Here is a 15,517-nt window from a genome sequence, read left to right as displayed (position 1 = left end):
TCTGATCGAAGAAAGCAGAGCTAGTGAACATTAAGGCAGATACTGACTACCGAAACCGAATATTTTGAGAATGTAGTGAGAATGGTGTCTTGCTTGCGGACTCTCATTCCAACCTGAACAGATGGAATAACTATTTTGGGCAACTACTAAATTTACATACGCAAAGTAGAAATGATCGGGACTATATCCATATACAAACTATGAGCCATTTATACAAGAACCAATACTTTCTGAAATCGACATTGCGATAGAAATTCTGAAAAAGTACAAGTCTCCAGCTATCGATAAAATTCCAGTAGATATTTAAATTTAATAATTGGGTTATTAGCACTGATCATGGTAAACTAATCCATGCTAAATGTTGAGTTAATTTATTTATCATTGTTTATGGTACTGTTCCTTTGGATTACGGTAAACACATTTTCTTTGACTTTTAGAGTTGCGTTGTCTTTCAGTGAGCTGTTTCTGTCACTTCTACGTTTACTTTACACAATTTATGCTAATGTTGTCCACATTCACAGTGATAATATCAGTCCAGTGCTTCTCAACAATTTCTTGAAACATAAAGCGCTTGAGCGTCTTACTTAACGCAGTTTACCTTTGCGAATAATATTCCTTAATCATGAATAAGAAATGCGCGTAATAATTTTTATTCGTGAGATTCATTCGTTGCTGGCGAATAAGATAAATCAAAATTTATTCGTAATCACGAATTTAGAACTAATTTCAACCAATGAATTGAACGTTTCAGCAATGACTTATTTGTTAACATATTTATTTCTTAACATATTCATTCATTCATTTATTTACTTGTTTATTTATTTATTTATTTAGTTATTTATTTACTATTATGATTTATTTATTATATATTTACTTATTTACTTGTTTACTTATTTACTTATTTTCTTATTTACTTATTATTTATTTATTTATTTATTTATTTATTTATTTATTTATTCATTTATTTATTCATTCATTCATTCATTCATTCATTCATTCATTCATTCATTCATTTATAGCCTTGCCCCGAATAGGGACCTAAGCGCCACAATCGTCGGAACCCAGTTATTAGAGGAATACGAATCTATGATAGTTTCTCCAAGGTCCGTGGACTAACAACTGTTCCACAGCGACGTCTATAGACCTTGAGTTTCTATCAAAATCACCTGACAATATTTGCAATCCAATACAAAACATACCCGCTGAATTTCGCTGTTGTAATGGATGTCCTTATGTTGTGTAAGTTTTGGAGTTCAGTTGAGATGGAACGTTGGTCTACTGAACACCGCATTGCTGTGGTAGAGTTGTTTATCAAAACAGAGTCCGTTACTGCTACGCAGCGTGGGTTTCGACTCCAATCAATGACCTATTGGAATTGGGAAAGTCCAGGATAACAGAGAGGATTTGGAATTGAACGGGTTACATCAGCTGCTTCTTTATGCGGATGACATGAATGTGTTAGGAGAATATCCACAAACTATTAGGTAAAACACAGGAATTTTACTGGAATCAAATAAAGATATAGGTTTCGAAGTAAATGTGGAAAAGACAAAGTATATTAATATTATAGGAAATGGAAATATAATAATTTGAAATCTATCCTTTGAAGAGGTAGAAAAATTCAGTTATCTTTGAGCAACAGTAAAATCTATAAATCACATTCTGGAGATAATTAAACGCAGAAAAAATATGGGTTATACCTGTTATTATTCGGTTGGGAAGCTTTTGTTATCCAGTATACTGTAAAAAATTTATAAAACAGTTATATTACCGGTTGTTCTCTATGGTTGTGAAACTTGGAATCTCACTTTGAGAGGGCAACTGTTGTTAAGGGTGTTAGAGCGTAAGGTGCATAGGAAAATATTTGGGGATAAGAGGGGTGAAGTTATAGGAGAATGGAGAAAGTTAAACAACGCAGATCTGTACGCATTGTATTCTTTCCCTGATATAATTAGGAAAATTAAATCCAGACGTTTCATATGGACAGGGTTATGTAGCACGTATCAGCGAATCCAGAAATGCATACATATAGAGTGTTAGTTGAGAGACCGGAGGGAAAAATACATTTAGGAATGCCGAGATATAGGTGGGAGGATAATATTAAAATGGAAATGAAGACTGTGGGATATGATTGTAGAGACTGGATTAATTTTGCACAGAATACGGACCGATGGCGGGCTTAAGTGAGAGTGACAATGAACCTCCGGGTTTCTTAAAAGCCACAAGAAATTGAGTAACTTCCTGAAATTAGTGGCATTACTTAAAATTCAATTTTGTGTGTGTATGTATATATATAGTAGTAATAGTTGTGGTGGTGGTGTTGGTAGTGGTAGTAGTAGTAGTAGTAGTAATAGTAGAAGTAACAGTAGCATTTACAGTAGCAGTAGTAGTAGCGGCATGGTTTAAAATCTTCAAATGTAACTTCTAAATGAGATAACTACTTTACTTTTGATAAATAAAAATGAATTTGGGTGATAAAATATATATAATACGGAAAAGGGAGAAAAATCGTAATGTAATTAACCACATTACTGAGAGTTATATTTACAACATTGCATATTCATCTTCATTAGAGTTGAATTGTTACAGCTAATAACATTCATATTCACACATCGAGTAACATTCATCGATGTCGCATGCTGAAAAAGACAAAGGAAATGGTTTATTTTATGTATTTGTAGTAACTTATTTAAGATCGTAGCTAGAAATGATGACTTTACTGCGTTAATGACTATCCAAAAAGATCTAATCTTCTCTTACTCACCTCTTCACACTAATTATTAAAATTTCTCACAACACTACATATTAAAAGACCAGGTATTTAATTTGTTTAATGTTTGGCTTAGAAATGTACATCAACAAATGCTTTTTCCTTATTTCTGTAAGCTTATATAATATGCAGACGATGTTTATCTTAGAATTTGTCCATTCGTGTCATGCATCAGTTGCCAAACTTGAGAATTGTTCATAATTTAAGAAAAATGTTATTAAGTAATTTAAGAAACATCGGAATTTCAGAATTGCTTTAAGTTCAGCAACACATTTTAAGGCAGTGTTGAGGCTATTACTATGCCGTTGATGTATTCCAGTTCACAAAATTTCCTTAAGTCTCTCCAAATAAAATTTCGGGTTTCATGACTTATTACAGAATCGTATAAATTTAGCATGTGAAAGTAGTGCATCAAAAGTGTAAGACATTATTCCAATCTATTGGAATAGAAGTGAAATTTAGGCACTTGGAAAATACACAAAAAGAGGATACAGTCATTAGAAATCAACGTTTTTCTATAAACGGTGGAATTTACTATGTTTCCTCATGAGAGGAATGGAGAGTCACGATGTTAATCAGCGTAAAAGAGTTATGCCTTTAGAAACAACAAATAAAACAATTGCCTACAGTTTTAAGAATGAACGACAAAAGAATCCCAAACCATTAGAATCTTTAAAACTGCTAATGGATCATGAAGAAAGCTATTGACTACAATTGTATTTCTAGAATGAAAGAAAATAGAATCCCAACTTTAATACTGCATAACAGAACAAGAGAAGGAAGACAACCATTAAGATCTTTACAACGACTACTGGACTATGACGAAAGCTATTTACATTTTCTAGAATGAATTACGTCGGAGTTCCAAAATGAACGTTGAATTACGGATGTAAAAGAAACAAAAGGCTAGGAAGACTTTTAAAACGAGTACTAGGTAATGTCGAAAGCTATTAGCTGCAGCATGTTTCAACGATGGACGACATCGAACTTCCAAAATGAATGATGAATTAGAGACCAAGATGAAGGAAACGACCTGGAATATCTTTAAAACGAACACTGGACAATGTCGAAAGCTATTGGGTGCAACATGTTTCAAGAATAAATGATATCGGAGTTCTAAAATGAATGCTGAACTACAGATAAAGAGGAAGCAAACAACCAGGAAGACCTTTAAAACGAGTACCGGACAATGTCGAATGCTGTTGGATAGAACATGTTTCAAGAGTGAACGAGATCGGAATTCCAAAATGAATGTTGAATTACAGATAAAGAGGAAGCAAACGACCAGTAAGACATTTAAAACGAGTACCGGACAATGTCGAATGCTGTTGGATACAACATGTTTCAAGAGTGAACGAGATCGGAATTCCAAAATGAATGTTGAATTACAGATAAAGAGGAAGCAAACGACCAGGAAGACCTTCAAAACGAGTACCGGACAATGTCGAATGCTGTTGGATACAACATGTTTCAAGAGTGAACGAGATCGGAATTCCAAAATGAATGTTGAATTACAGATGAAGAAGACGCAAAAGATCAGGGAGTCTTTTAAAACGAGTACTGGGCAATGTCGAAAGCCATTTACTACAACATGAATCAATAATGAATCACAGTAGAATTCCATAATTCATGTTGAATAACAAATCAGTAGAGAGAGAAGATATCAATGAAGTCCTTTGAAACGACTAGTGGACCATGTCTGCTAAGAAGTTCACCAAGAAATATTTTGTACTGCTCAGGGTGGAATCTCTCGCCGTGTCGACATTTTCGCTATTGACAGAACGAATAATAAAACGTCTGAGAGACCCTTCGCAAGTAACGGCACTTCTCGAAGGTTACGTGAATATCGTGGCTTCATCCCACGCCTATATTGAGATGTTAGATTGATTGATTTATATCCAAATTATTATTCAGGAAGTTATGGTCTCGGAATGGTTCACGCTGCAAATGTTATATTGTTATCTTATCATAAGAATTTATAATTTTTTATTACAGGCAATTTTCAGAGAAGTATATATTTGTTTTTATAACGCAGTCTTTACTACTTCAAAACTTTACGACATGAGAGTGGTATTCAATCAGCGCGCCGCGGCGCCCTGGTGCACCATGAATGATCGCTGGAGCGTCGTGGATTTTATTTAGCCTAGTAGTTAGCGGTAAAGAAGAGAGTTCTGGGAAATTTCACTTCTGGTGTTGGTCAACCTTGCGTGACATCGGTGGAATTCCACTTTAGATGTTACCCACCCTATATAAGTATGCATAACCTCGAAGCCGAACTATCGCAATGTTAGCCTACGGTTAGCAGCTACATTGATTGTTATATTTTCAAAAAATTTTTATTGTATTGTAACTTTATAATAAAGTTAATTATGGAAGAGTTTTTAAATTAGTCAAGTGGTAGTAAAGGACGTGAAATTGTTGAGGACAAGGAAAGAGATAATAAGAACAGAAAATACTACGATTAGATTTCATGTGTACTTTTCTGAACAATGAAGCGCGTTCACGTTGTTTTGTATTTTAAAGTAATCTCTGTTGAATGTATGCTATCTAGCAAATTGAAGCTCCATTTAGAAAGAATTTATAAGAATGACGTGATCAGAGCAAGAGAACATTTCTCTAGAAAATTGAGTCAAATCAAAGAACACGAATTATCATTTTCTAAGCAGACAACAATCTCGAATCAAGCTCTTATAGCGTTCTACAATGAGCTTACAGGTTAGCAAAATGTAAGAAAGCATATACGACAGACGAAGTTTTGTTTGAAATTGTGGACAACTTTTTCAAGTTAATGTAAATGATAGACATACGAGTATTTGAATGGAATTGACAGACATACGTTCAAGAACGCCGAAAAGGTAAACCATTCAAAGTAATGCTGAATTACATAACCAGAAGACAACGATATATCGGACGCTCTGCGGTCACATCGAATGACGAATTCTCTTCTCAGTGTGAACAGAAAACCAAATAAACGAAATGAGTGACAGAGTGAAATCCATGAAAATAAGAAAAAACGAAAAAAATTGTATATCTTAAAGACAGTACTGTAAAATTAAATCATTACACAAAGATTCATCCAAAAAAAAAAAAAAAAAAAAAAAATTCCAAAGAATGTTACATTACAAACACACAAACAATTGGAGTTAATGGTGCTTGAAAAGATAAATTCGCTACCAAACGAATATCTTCAAATCCTTGAATTACCCTAAAGGCACACATAATAAACAAAGTTTAAATAAAGCTTGTGTCAATGAATGAAAAGTTGAACACTGAGAAAATTTGAAAAATGTGTCAATATTTTCCATTTTATGCTTATCTTACCTATTTAAGATAAAGAAAACTTACCTTCTGTGATTGAAATTTGGGTTGCAAGCAACTGAAATAAGAAAAGAGCGGAAGCCTTTTTAATATTTAATAATATTTAAATCCTACTTAAGGAAATAAAGTTACATAATCAGGATACGATTGACGATTCCTTACAATTTATTTACAAAAGCAAATTGAGAAATTTCACACTTAAAAAAATTGTTGTAATCTCTGTGTGAACTAGCTTGAAATTTTCAAGATGAATCCCATGTGTGAAGCTGAGCGGAATTTCAAATGACTAGTATCATGATAGAACATAACAATCGTATGTTTAAAAGTCTATGACGTAGCCTATTCTTCCGTAAAAATGAGAATTTATTAGAAATTGTGACTTTTCAACCGACAGACTGAATATTTCTAGATCCCTGATGTGATCAGTGAATTAAATTCATTTCCAAGATGAGCCTGACTACATCCCAACAATATTCCAATTACGTTACGTGGTTAATGTAAAGGACAATTAAGTGAATTTTTAATTGTTAAATTTCTAAAATACCTTAATTTAAAACTGAATTCTTTAATGCAAACTAGGACACAATTTTGAAAATCTTACATTTTAAATTTGATTTATTTAATTTTTTTTATCTCTTTGTTAGATGCATTTCAGGACTTACAGCCTGATATCGCACTCGGCGAAGATTCTTTTGAGAACACAGAATCAACGTTTATATACTGAGGTAGAAAGACAGTTGGAAGAATAGCATGCTTCATCAAAGGAAAAGGTACGAGGGATGCAGTTAGACTACTATGAACAATCGCCGAAAGATACCTAGAGAAGAAGAAAGAAGTGTGTACATAGTATTTGTGGATTTCGGAAAGATTTTTGACAGAGTGCACTGGAACAAATTGATGGACATCCTGCCGAAAATATGTGTGGATTGCAAAGAGAGGAGACTGTCCAGTAATCTTTTTACAAAACGAGTCAAATTCAAGATAGGAGAAGAAATGTCTGAGGGAAGTGAAATTGGGATAGGAGTACGACAAGGATCCCCTTCGTCACCAACTCTGTTCAACATCTCCTTGGAGGATTTAGTGGAGAATTGTTTTCATAACATGGAAGGGTTGATAGAAAGTGGAAGTAAAACAAAGTGCATACGATTTTCTTATGGTATGGCGTTGTTGGCAGAAGAGGAGACGATACTAAGGGATATGCTAATGGAGCTAAATCACAGCTATGAGCAGTCAGGGATGAAGATAAATGCAAACAAGACGAAGGCCATGGTTGTCGGAAGAAAAGTAAAGAAGATAAACGTGGAAATACTAAATGAAGAAGTAGAGCAATTACTTCAGACACTTGGGGTGTACTATAAGCATGAGCAGCTGCCAGGAAGTCAAAAGGAGGTAACCAATGGCAATAAAGCTTCTAATAGAAAAAAGAAGCACCTTCTGCAGATCTCTGGAAAAAGAACTAAGGAAGATACTAGTGATATGCTTTGTGTGGAGTATTGCATTGTGTGGAAACATGAATATTACGAAAAAGTGAAGAGAAACGACTAGAAGCATTTTAAATGTGGATATGGAGAAGATTGGAGCATGTGAAATGGAGCGACAGAATAATGAATGAAGTTGTGTTGGAAAGAATGGGAGAAGAAAGAATGATGATGAAACAGATTAGTAACAGAAAAAATATATTGGTTGGGTCACTGGCTGAGCAAGAACTACCTACTGAACAATGCACTGGAAGGAATGGTGAACAGAAGAAGAATTCGGTGCAGAAGAATGTATCACATGATAGACGACATTAAGATATGCGGAGACAAAGAGGCAGGCAGAAAAAAGGAAAGATTGGAGAATGCTTGGTTTTCGGGGAAATACCTGCCCTGGAGCAGAACGCTTAGCCCTACGTATGTGTGTACAGTATATTAGGTGCATTCAGAATAAGTATTAGGTGCATTCACCTCAATCGGACTGATATTTTCGAAGTTAATTTCATTTCAATTATACAAATCATTGATATAGTAAAATGTTGCAAGCGCATTACATTTATATTAATCAAGTTCATAAATTTTTCCTTAGGACCCCGGTTCACGGGCAGTATTTTAACTTTGAGAAATTACAATGACTACATAACTTTCGGCATAATGCATTTATGAATGTCGGATATTTATTTATACAACTTTCTTATTTACATACTATTTATTAGCTCTTTATTTCCAAGAATACGTAAGATTTCCCAACGCTAGATCTCGGGTAAAATAATCTGCATCTACAAATACGAATATTTTCATTGAACTTTAGTGAAAACTACAAGCGCATGAAGTATTTCGAACATCTAAACATATAGTTTCTAGAAAAAGCAAAATTTGTGAAATAGGGTGCAATACTAATTTATGGAACAGGCCTATATAAAAATCGCTTCTGCAAAGCAAATGAAACGGAGAGGCAAATCTCTTACTATCAACTTCCTAAGTGCAAAGAAACTAAAAATTATTTTTCGATCATTTTTTTTTTGTAAAAATAAGTCCTAATATCACATAATTCGATATGAAATTTGGATGTTTTAGAAAAATATACAATAATCTGAAGATATTACCATCATCACGAAGAAGATCCCAATGAAAAATGTGAAATACGTAGTCGCCGATATTTTGCAGTGAACTCTTTTGGAATATCTGAAAAACAGGAGAAATAGTAACCTTAAGCTTTCAGCTCATTATTTTATTTAAATAGCTACACTTTTATTTCTGAAATTTTATTAGTGTGGTATTTATCTTGTCAGCGATGTATGCAATGGAGGGGGGAAACAACTGGAATGTATACCCCATTATCTCCTGGCCTAGTTGCCTCATGAGTGATGCCTTCTTGGTGTCACTTTTGGGGTCCAGACCTATGTTCGGACACGTGACTAGACAACGAAAAATAGAAATGCTTCTATTTGGAACTGAAGGAAACAGATAGTCCAAAACAATCTATTCCTATTTACTTTGGATTCCAATAGTTGCAGGCATAGTCTCTAGTGTAGACGAAGTTAATAAAGGTGGAAAAAATCAGTCTGCAGTAAACCAGAAAGTTCCTTTTTAATATATTCCAAAGAAACCAAAGACAATTAAAAACCAGAATCACAGATTTTCGCTTAGAAATATTCGTAACATACCAATCATCCCATCACAGAGGAATAATATGTGTATCAACTAAGAATACAATAACTGCCTAATAGTGTAAGACATAGCGGACAGGGAATCTCTGAACGTTACTTCATGTGGATATATGTACTTTCTCCTACAGATATGCAAATACATATATTAATATCAGAAACACAAACTCGTTTTGGTTAAAAGTTTGCTTGTGCGTTTTCTGAAATATTCTATTGATTTATGAGAAAAATTAAATATTTGTTATAATATATATTATTTCATATATTCGTTTCGTATGTTTCTCCTCGAATAATTTTTATGTAATTTGTATTGTTTGATCAATTACAGTATTATGGTACATTAGGCATAGCGCGCACTATCGATTACAAATTGCATTGACTATTACAATTTTACTACGGCATACTGCGAAATACTCGTAAAGCGGTACGAAAGAACGCGTTTCAACCAATCATGATTATTTTTTGCTACAATTTTATCACTTCCCTAGTATTCCTTTATTTTTATCACTTTCCTATCTTGTGTTTGTTTTGTATCACTCCCCCAGCATTTTTTTCTTTGTTTGCCAACATTTCAAACTGCAAATTCTTTACGCTACTATAAAACATGCTTTGCGATCATCATTTATTTCCCGCTTAGATAGTCGACTAAAAATTGCGACTGCGTTCAGAAGTTTTGGTAAACGTAACATTAGTGAAACAGAATTTTAGTAAGTCTATTAATTTCTATTTTATTGTATTAGAGTACTTTATTTCTTATAATCTTTATATAGGCCTAATTCTGTTGTTATCACCATCATACTATTTGTTTCTTTGTTTGCCAACATTTCAAACTGGAAATTCTTTACATTAGTAGAAAACAAGCTTTGCGATAGTCATTTGTTTACCGCACAGATAGTTAACTGAAAATGGCGGCTCCGTTTAAATGTTTTGGTGAAGCTAATATAAGTGAAATACAATTTAATAAGTCAATTTATATTTTATTGTATTAGAGTACTTTATGTATTCTAGTCTCTATATATACTCTTCTTCTAATCATATAATAGTAAATTAAATCCTACTCGAGTTTTGATTTTCTCAAGATAAATCACAAAGGATTTTTGGACGAAACATGCAATAGCACTATGATCTTCCATAATACAATAGATATAGAATACATAAAAAGAATTATTTTTGATGCATCAAATTACAAGCTCGAGATTGTTGAATGAACAGTTTTATAATCTGTTCAATAGTTCGAGGGAATAGGATAGTAAATATTTTAAAATTATTTTCGATTGGATAAAGAAGGGTTCGATAATTCGTTATACTATTATTTGGGCCTACAATAACTCATTAAGACAATAGACAGCGAATGGCCGTTTCTCCTGAAGGAAGTTAGTTTTAACACTAAATTAAGTAAGAAAAATATAATATGTGTCAACAAATAATATACTATATCTTACAAGTAATGGTATTATACAATTGGAAATATTAAACAGAAGGGTAATTTATGTATGTGTGTGTGTGTGCTATATTATGAAATATTAAACATAAAAATAATTTATAACTTAAATTTAAAATATTACCGTACCTTATGAAGTGATTTGTTTAAGAAAATAATAATGAATCCTACATAAAAAACAAAAAGTGATATATGGTCTATTACGAAAGAAATTCTAGAAAAGTCTGATCACCAAACTAAAAAACGGCATATTCATATTCTGTGCAGATTTCATAAACTAATCAACAATTATACAGTGCAGTTTTTAAAGTATTACAATGTTTAATAAACTACAATCAATTTATTTTTTCTCACTCCCACTGCCCTAAGTATGCTGTTATCACATTGTTTTTAGGAAATTAAATGCATTTTATCGTCGTGATGTTGGTTCCCATATTAGTGCTTTCTCATTTTGTTCTAAATATTTCTAGTCCTATGTACTTTCTGGGATTACCTATAGATAATTGATTTAGAAATGTGCATTGACAGGTTGAATTCAGCTTTTAGTGTACTTTGTATTAATTTTTGGGTGTCGTCCAAGAATATTTTAAATAAGCTCACAAGCTATAGTGTGAAATTGATACATTAAGGAAGGTTAGATGGAGGTATTTAAAACACAAGGCGTTTAATAGGGCAGCAAATGTTGTTTTTCGTACATAGTGAAAACCCCGATTAGGAAGCCGAAGAGGTTAACAGACGTGGCCCGATACAACAGCAAGGAAGGACCAGAATTCTAAGTCCTCAGGAGATAAGCTAAACTTAACCCATTACCCTTCTAATGTCTGCATAAAATGGTGCACACAATAAACCAAAGAAAGGTGTGATCGATATATCGGAAAGCTTTGTGCTTAGTCCATCATAGCTAATGGTTTCAATTTTACTCGTATTCATGTACTAGACTATACGGAATTGAATTAGAAAATTTGTACACGCCAAAAGTATAGAAACCGAATCTTATTCTTTTCCAACAGTGTATTGGAGAAGAGTGAAATTTCGCTTCTGATTTATCAAGCTCTGAGAAACATATAAGTTCATAATTCCTTTTGGAATAGAGTCATTTTGATCCAAATCCATGACTAGTCAGGTACAGTAACAGATTTCAAACATGAGAGAGAATAAAGTTAACGTTGATATTTTATGCCAGTTTATGTTAATGTACAGGCCATGCATTTTGTCAAGACAATCACGATGTGCAGTACGGATGCAACGTTTCTGTAGAGGAGGTAGGAATAGAAGGGAAGGTCGGGCGTGTGTATACCGAGTTTAATAAGGCAATGACAAACCCATGCCCCCATAATTTCTAAGTAGACTCATCCGATCTCGTGCGCAGCTCCGTAGGAAGAGTGGGGGAGTGTCTGGACATAACGCATGCGCTGTACAACCGAAATGTAACATTGTGTTTAAGAACATACGAAGACAAAACATGTGAACATGGAAGACAATATAATTATGGTTATATAAGGCTCCAACTTCAGACTCTGACGGCATTCCATAATGAAGTGTAAGTTATCATGACGTTACTTATTTATATTGTTCTATCATAATTGACTACTTTTGTTCAAAGTTGTTGAAATAAAGAAACATAAAATAACTATATAATGAATACATACCTGAACTTTGTTCGCTTCGAAGTCGCTGGGTGATTTTGTTAGGATTCAGTATTTATTTGCTTATGTGCTGTAGATCACGTGTTTATTTTCTCCTTGACGTGTTCAGGAAGTATCCGTTCAAATATATATAGCGTTTTGAATTATAGTTATAATAACACATTACCTTGCATTGTTCTCATTTCCATTTCGTGGAAATTACGTGCAAGTTCGCCTCGGTGAACGTTCGCGTTTTTATTCGTCCTTCATGGGGACTAAAAAAGTACAGGCATTATCTTCGACATATTTTTTTTTCTAATTCACAATGGTCTAATTTCCCTGTGGTATTGTTCGTGGTATTGTGAGGTATAGTCTTTTTATTACGATTATACTATTTTGACTTTAGTAAAAATACCTATTTTATTCCTTATGCATAAATACGAAAATATTGATGAAATATAATGAAATTTGACATGGTGAAGAAATGGTGCAACGGAGAAAAATCCTCTCCGGCAGCGGGACTCGAACTCGGGTTTTCAGCTCTACGTGCTGACGCTTTATTCACTAAGCCATGCCGGATTCTAGTTCCGATGCCGGAGTGAATTCTTCTCACTTTAAGTTATACCTCTCTGTTCGCCTTTGGTAGTATACCCTCATGTACTGTGTCACAGAATATGTGACAGTGGGACAATGTCAAACACTATGTACAGGAGTGCACTCATTACGAGTAACTAAGTGGCTTAGTAGGTAAAGCGTCAGCAAGTGGAGATGAAAACACGCGTTCTACTGTAGTTCTGGTGGAGGACAGAATTTTTCTCCGTTCTACCCATTCTTACATTCTAAACTTACAGTATTGCCGATATCACCTCTATGCCGAAGACCTACAACTTTACATACATTCCAGACCCAATACGATCAATAAGAATTTTGACCTAGCCACTGTCTCCACTTTGGCGGCCAATTTCGGACTCGCACTTAATCCAAGTAAGACTCAAGCTATAATTATGGCCATAAGCATTCAGTTAACTCTCTTAATAACAGTAATCTTTCAGTTGTTACACTTAAAAACATGCTAATCCCTTATTCATCTGTCGTAAAAAATCTTGGCTTCTTTTTCGATAATAATCTAAATTGGAAATTTCAAGTTCAAGAAACGATAAAAAAAAACCAGTTCGTCCATTCACTGTTTGAGTCGCTCAAGGAACTTCTTGCCCCAGCAACTAAAACTGACCCTAGTACAAACGCTAGTAATGCCGCACTTCGATTATTGTGACGTTTTGTTAAGTGACCTAAGTTCTGAACTATCAGTCAAGTTACAGAGAGTCCAGAATATGTGCGTCAGATACGTATGCAACATCCGACGATATCATCACATATCACCGTCCTTCGCAAAGCTTTCGTGGCTCCGACTTAAATAACGTAGAACTTTACACTCTTTTGTCTTTACTCTTTCGAATTCTGCACACTTCAACACCAAATTACCTTTCGTCTCGTTTCTCTTATCTATACTCTAACCACGACGTAAATACCAGATCACTTATCTGTGGCGCGTTAAGTATACCTCTTCATAGAACATCTTGTTATTCATCATCTTTTACAGTATCCACCTCGCGACAATGGAATTCCCTGCCACAAAGTGTTAGGGGCTGCAAGACAATAAGCACTTTTAAAAACAGCTTAAAGGATAACCTTCTTAGCATTTCACTCCAATCATACTGACTTAAACTATCACTGTGTACACTGTTACTCCTTCCTTTAGACAGGTATCCTGATAGTGCTGAATTTTCGAAATTGTCTCATTATAATCTCTTTCTATTATATAACATTATTTGAAATATATTAATATTCTATGTATTTTAGCTTAATTCTACTAGATAATATGTATTTCAGTGTTTAATTAATAGTGCATAGTATTTTGTTGTTTAATTCGTGAATAAATCTTATATACATGTAACTCTTATCTAAATCAAATTGTTGAATTCTTTGTAAGTTCATACATATGTATGTATACATTTTGCTGGTTGAGTGAAAGAGAGGCCTTACGGCCTTAACTCTGCCAGCTAAAATAAAAAATTATTATTATTATTATTATTATTATTATTATTCATATGGTAATGCATAATTCCTGCTCGGAAATATCATATGTATTACTCGACCGAGGCCAGTGGACCCGCGGGCATAATTTGAACTACAGCGATGACGCTATACGAACGCAGGAGTAATACAAGTGGCGCTCCGGCTGCAGAACTCCGCTGGCCTCGGTCGAGTAATACTTCGGTACATCATAGTAATATGATAAAGTGTAAGTAATCACTTTGTGATTCAAGACGACGCCTTTTTCCGTTGGACCCCAGCCACTTAGTCACTCGTAATGAGTGCACCTCTGTTCATAGTGTTGGACATTGTCCCACTGTCACATATTCAAAGGTGAACAGAGAGGTAGACTTAAACTGAGAAGGATTCATTCCGGTATCGGAACTAGAATCCGGTGTGGCTTAGTGGATTAAGCGTGAGCACAAGGATCTGAAAATCTGGGTTCGAGTCCCGGTGCCGGAGAGAATTGTTCTCCGTTCTATCAATTCTTCACTGTATTTTAATGGAGAATTCCTGCACTGAAATATCATATGTACTTCGGTACATCATTTCTTCTTACGTTGCGCGTACAAGCGATAAGCAAGATAACAATCGTTCCTGTATTGCGTCATAGCGAATACGTCATTCCTTTTATTGGCACGCGTGCTATAACAAAGAGATTTTGCGCGAAATCGGATGTAGTAACAATCTCATTATAATACTAGGATGGCATTAAATAATATAGCAACGTGTTTTCGATTTTTTTTAATTATAAAGGCAAACTTTTGTAGTAAGAAAGTGTAATATAATGGCGTACATTTCCAAAGTTAGTGGAAAAAATATGTTTTGTGGTTAAACACTTTCTTTCGTCAGACTTTTGGTACCAGTAAATTACTGCAGTTTAGAGATTTAAAGACTGGAAATCTTGAATTATAACAATAATTTTTTGTAGAATACTCCTCTTAATTTGTAATTATAACGGTCTTACTCTTTTTTGATTAATCATTTAAGGCCTATAAACTTTCTCAGAATTCTCTGTTAATTAGTTAGGTAGTAAATTTGTCATGACTTGATTGTTAAGTCTGTCGTTGAGGTAATAATTTTATTTTCTTTCTTGTAGCCAGAAATGGATGTTTCATGAAGTATAC

General features: G+C 34.1%; 1 long non-coding RNA gene across 1 annotated transcript; it reads right to left on the bottom strand.

Annotated features, from left to right (window-relative positions):
* Positions 1-2,519: 2,519 nt before the first annotated feature.
* Positions 2,520-12,410, bottom strand: LOC138712069 (uncharacterized). Its single transcript, XR_011335627.1, has 4 exons — positions 12,321-12,410; positions 8,670-8,748; positions 6,116-6,146; positions 2,520-2,639 (listed from the first exon to the last, which is right to left on the bottom strand). It is a non-coding gene; the product is annotated as an uncharacterized lncRNA (long non-coding RNA).
* Between the last annotated feature and the right edge of the window lie 3,107 nt (positions 12,411-15,517).

Source organism: Periplaneta americana, chromosome 13 (assembly GCF_040183065.1).
Source record: "Periplaneta americana isolate PAMFEO1 chromosome 13, P.americana_PAMFEO1_priV1, whole genome shotgun sequence".
Taxonomy (NCBI): Eukaryota; Metazoa; Arthropoda; class Insecta; order Blattodea; family Blattidae; genus Periplaneta; species Periplaneta americana.
This window is presented reverse-complemented; position numbering and strand designations above follow the sequence as displayed.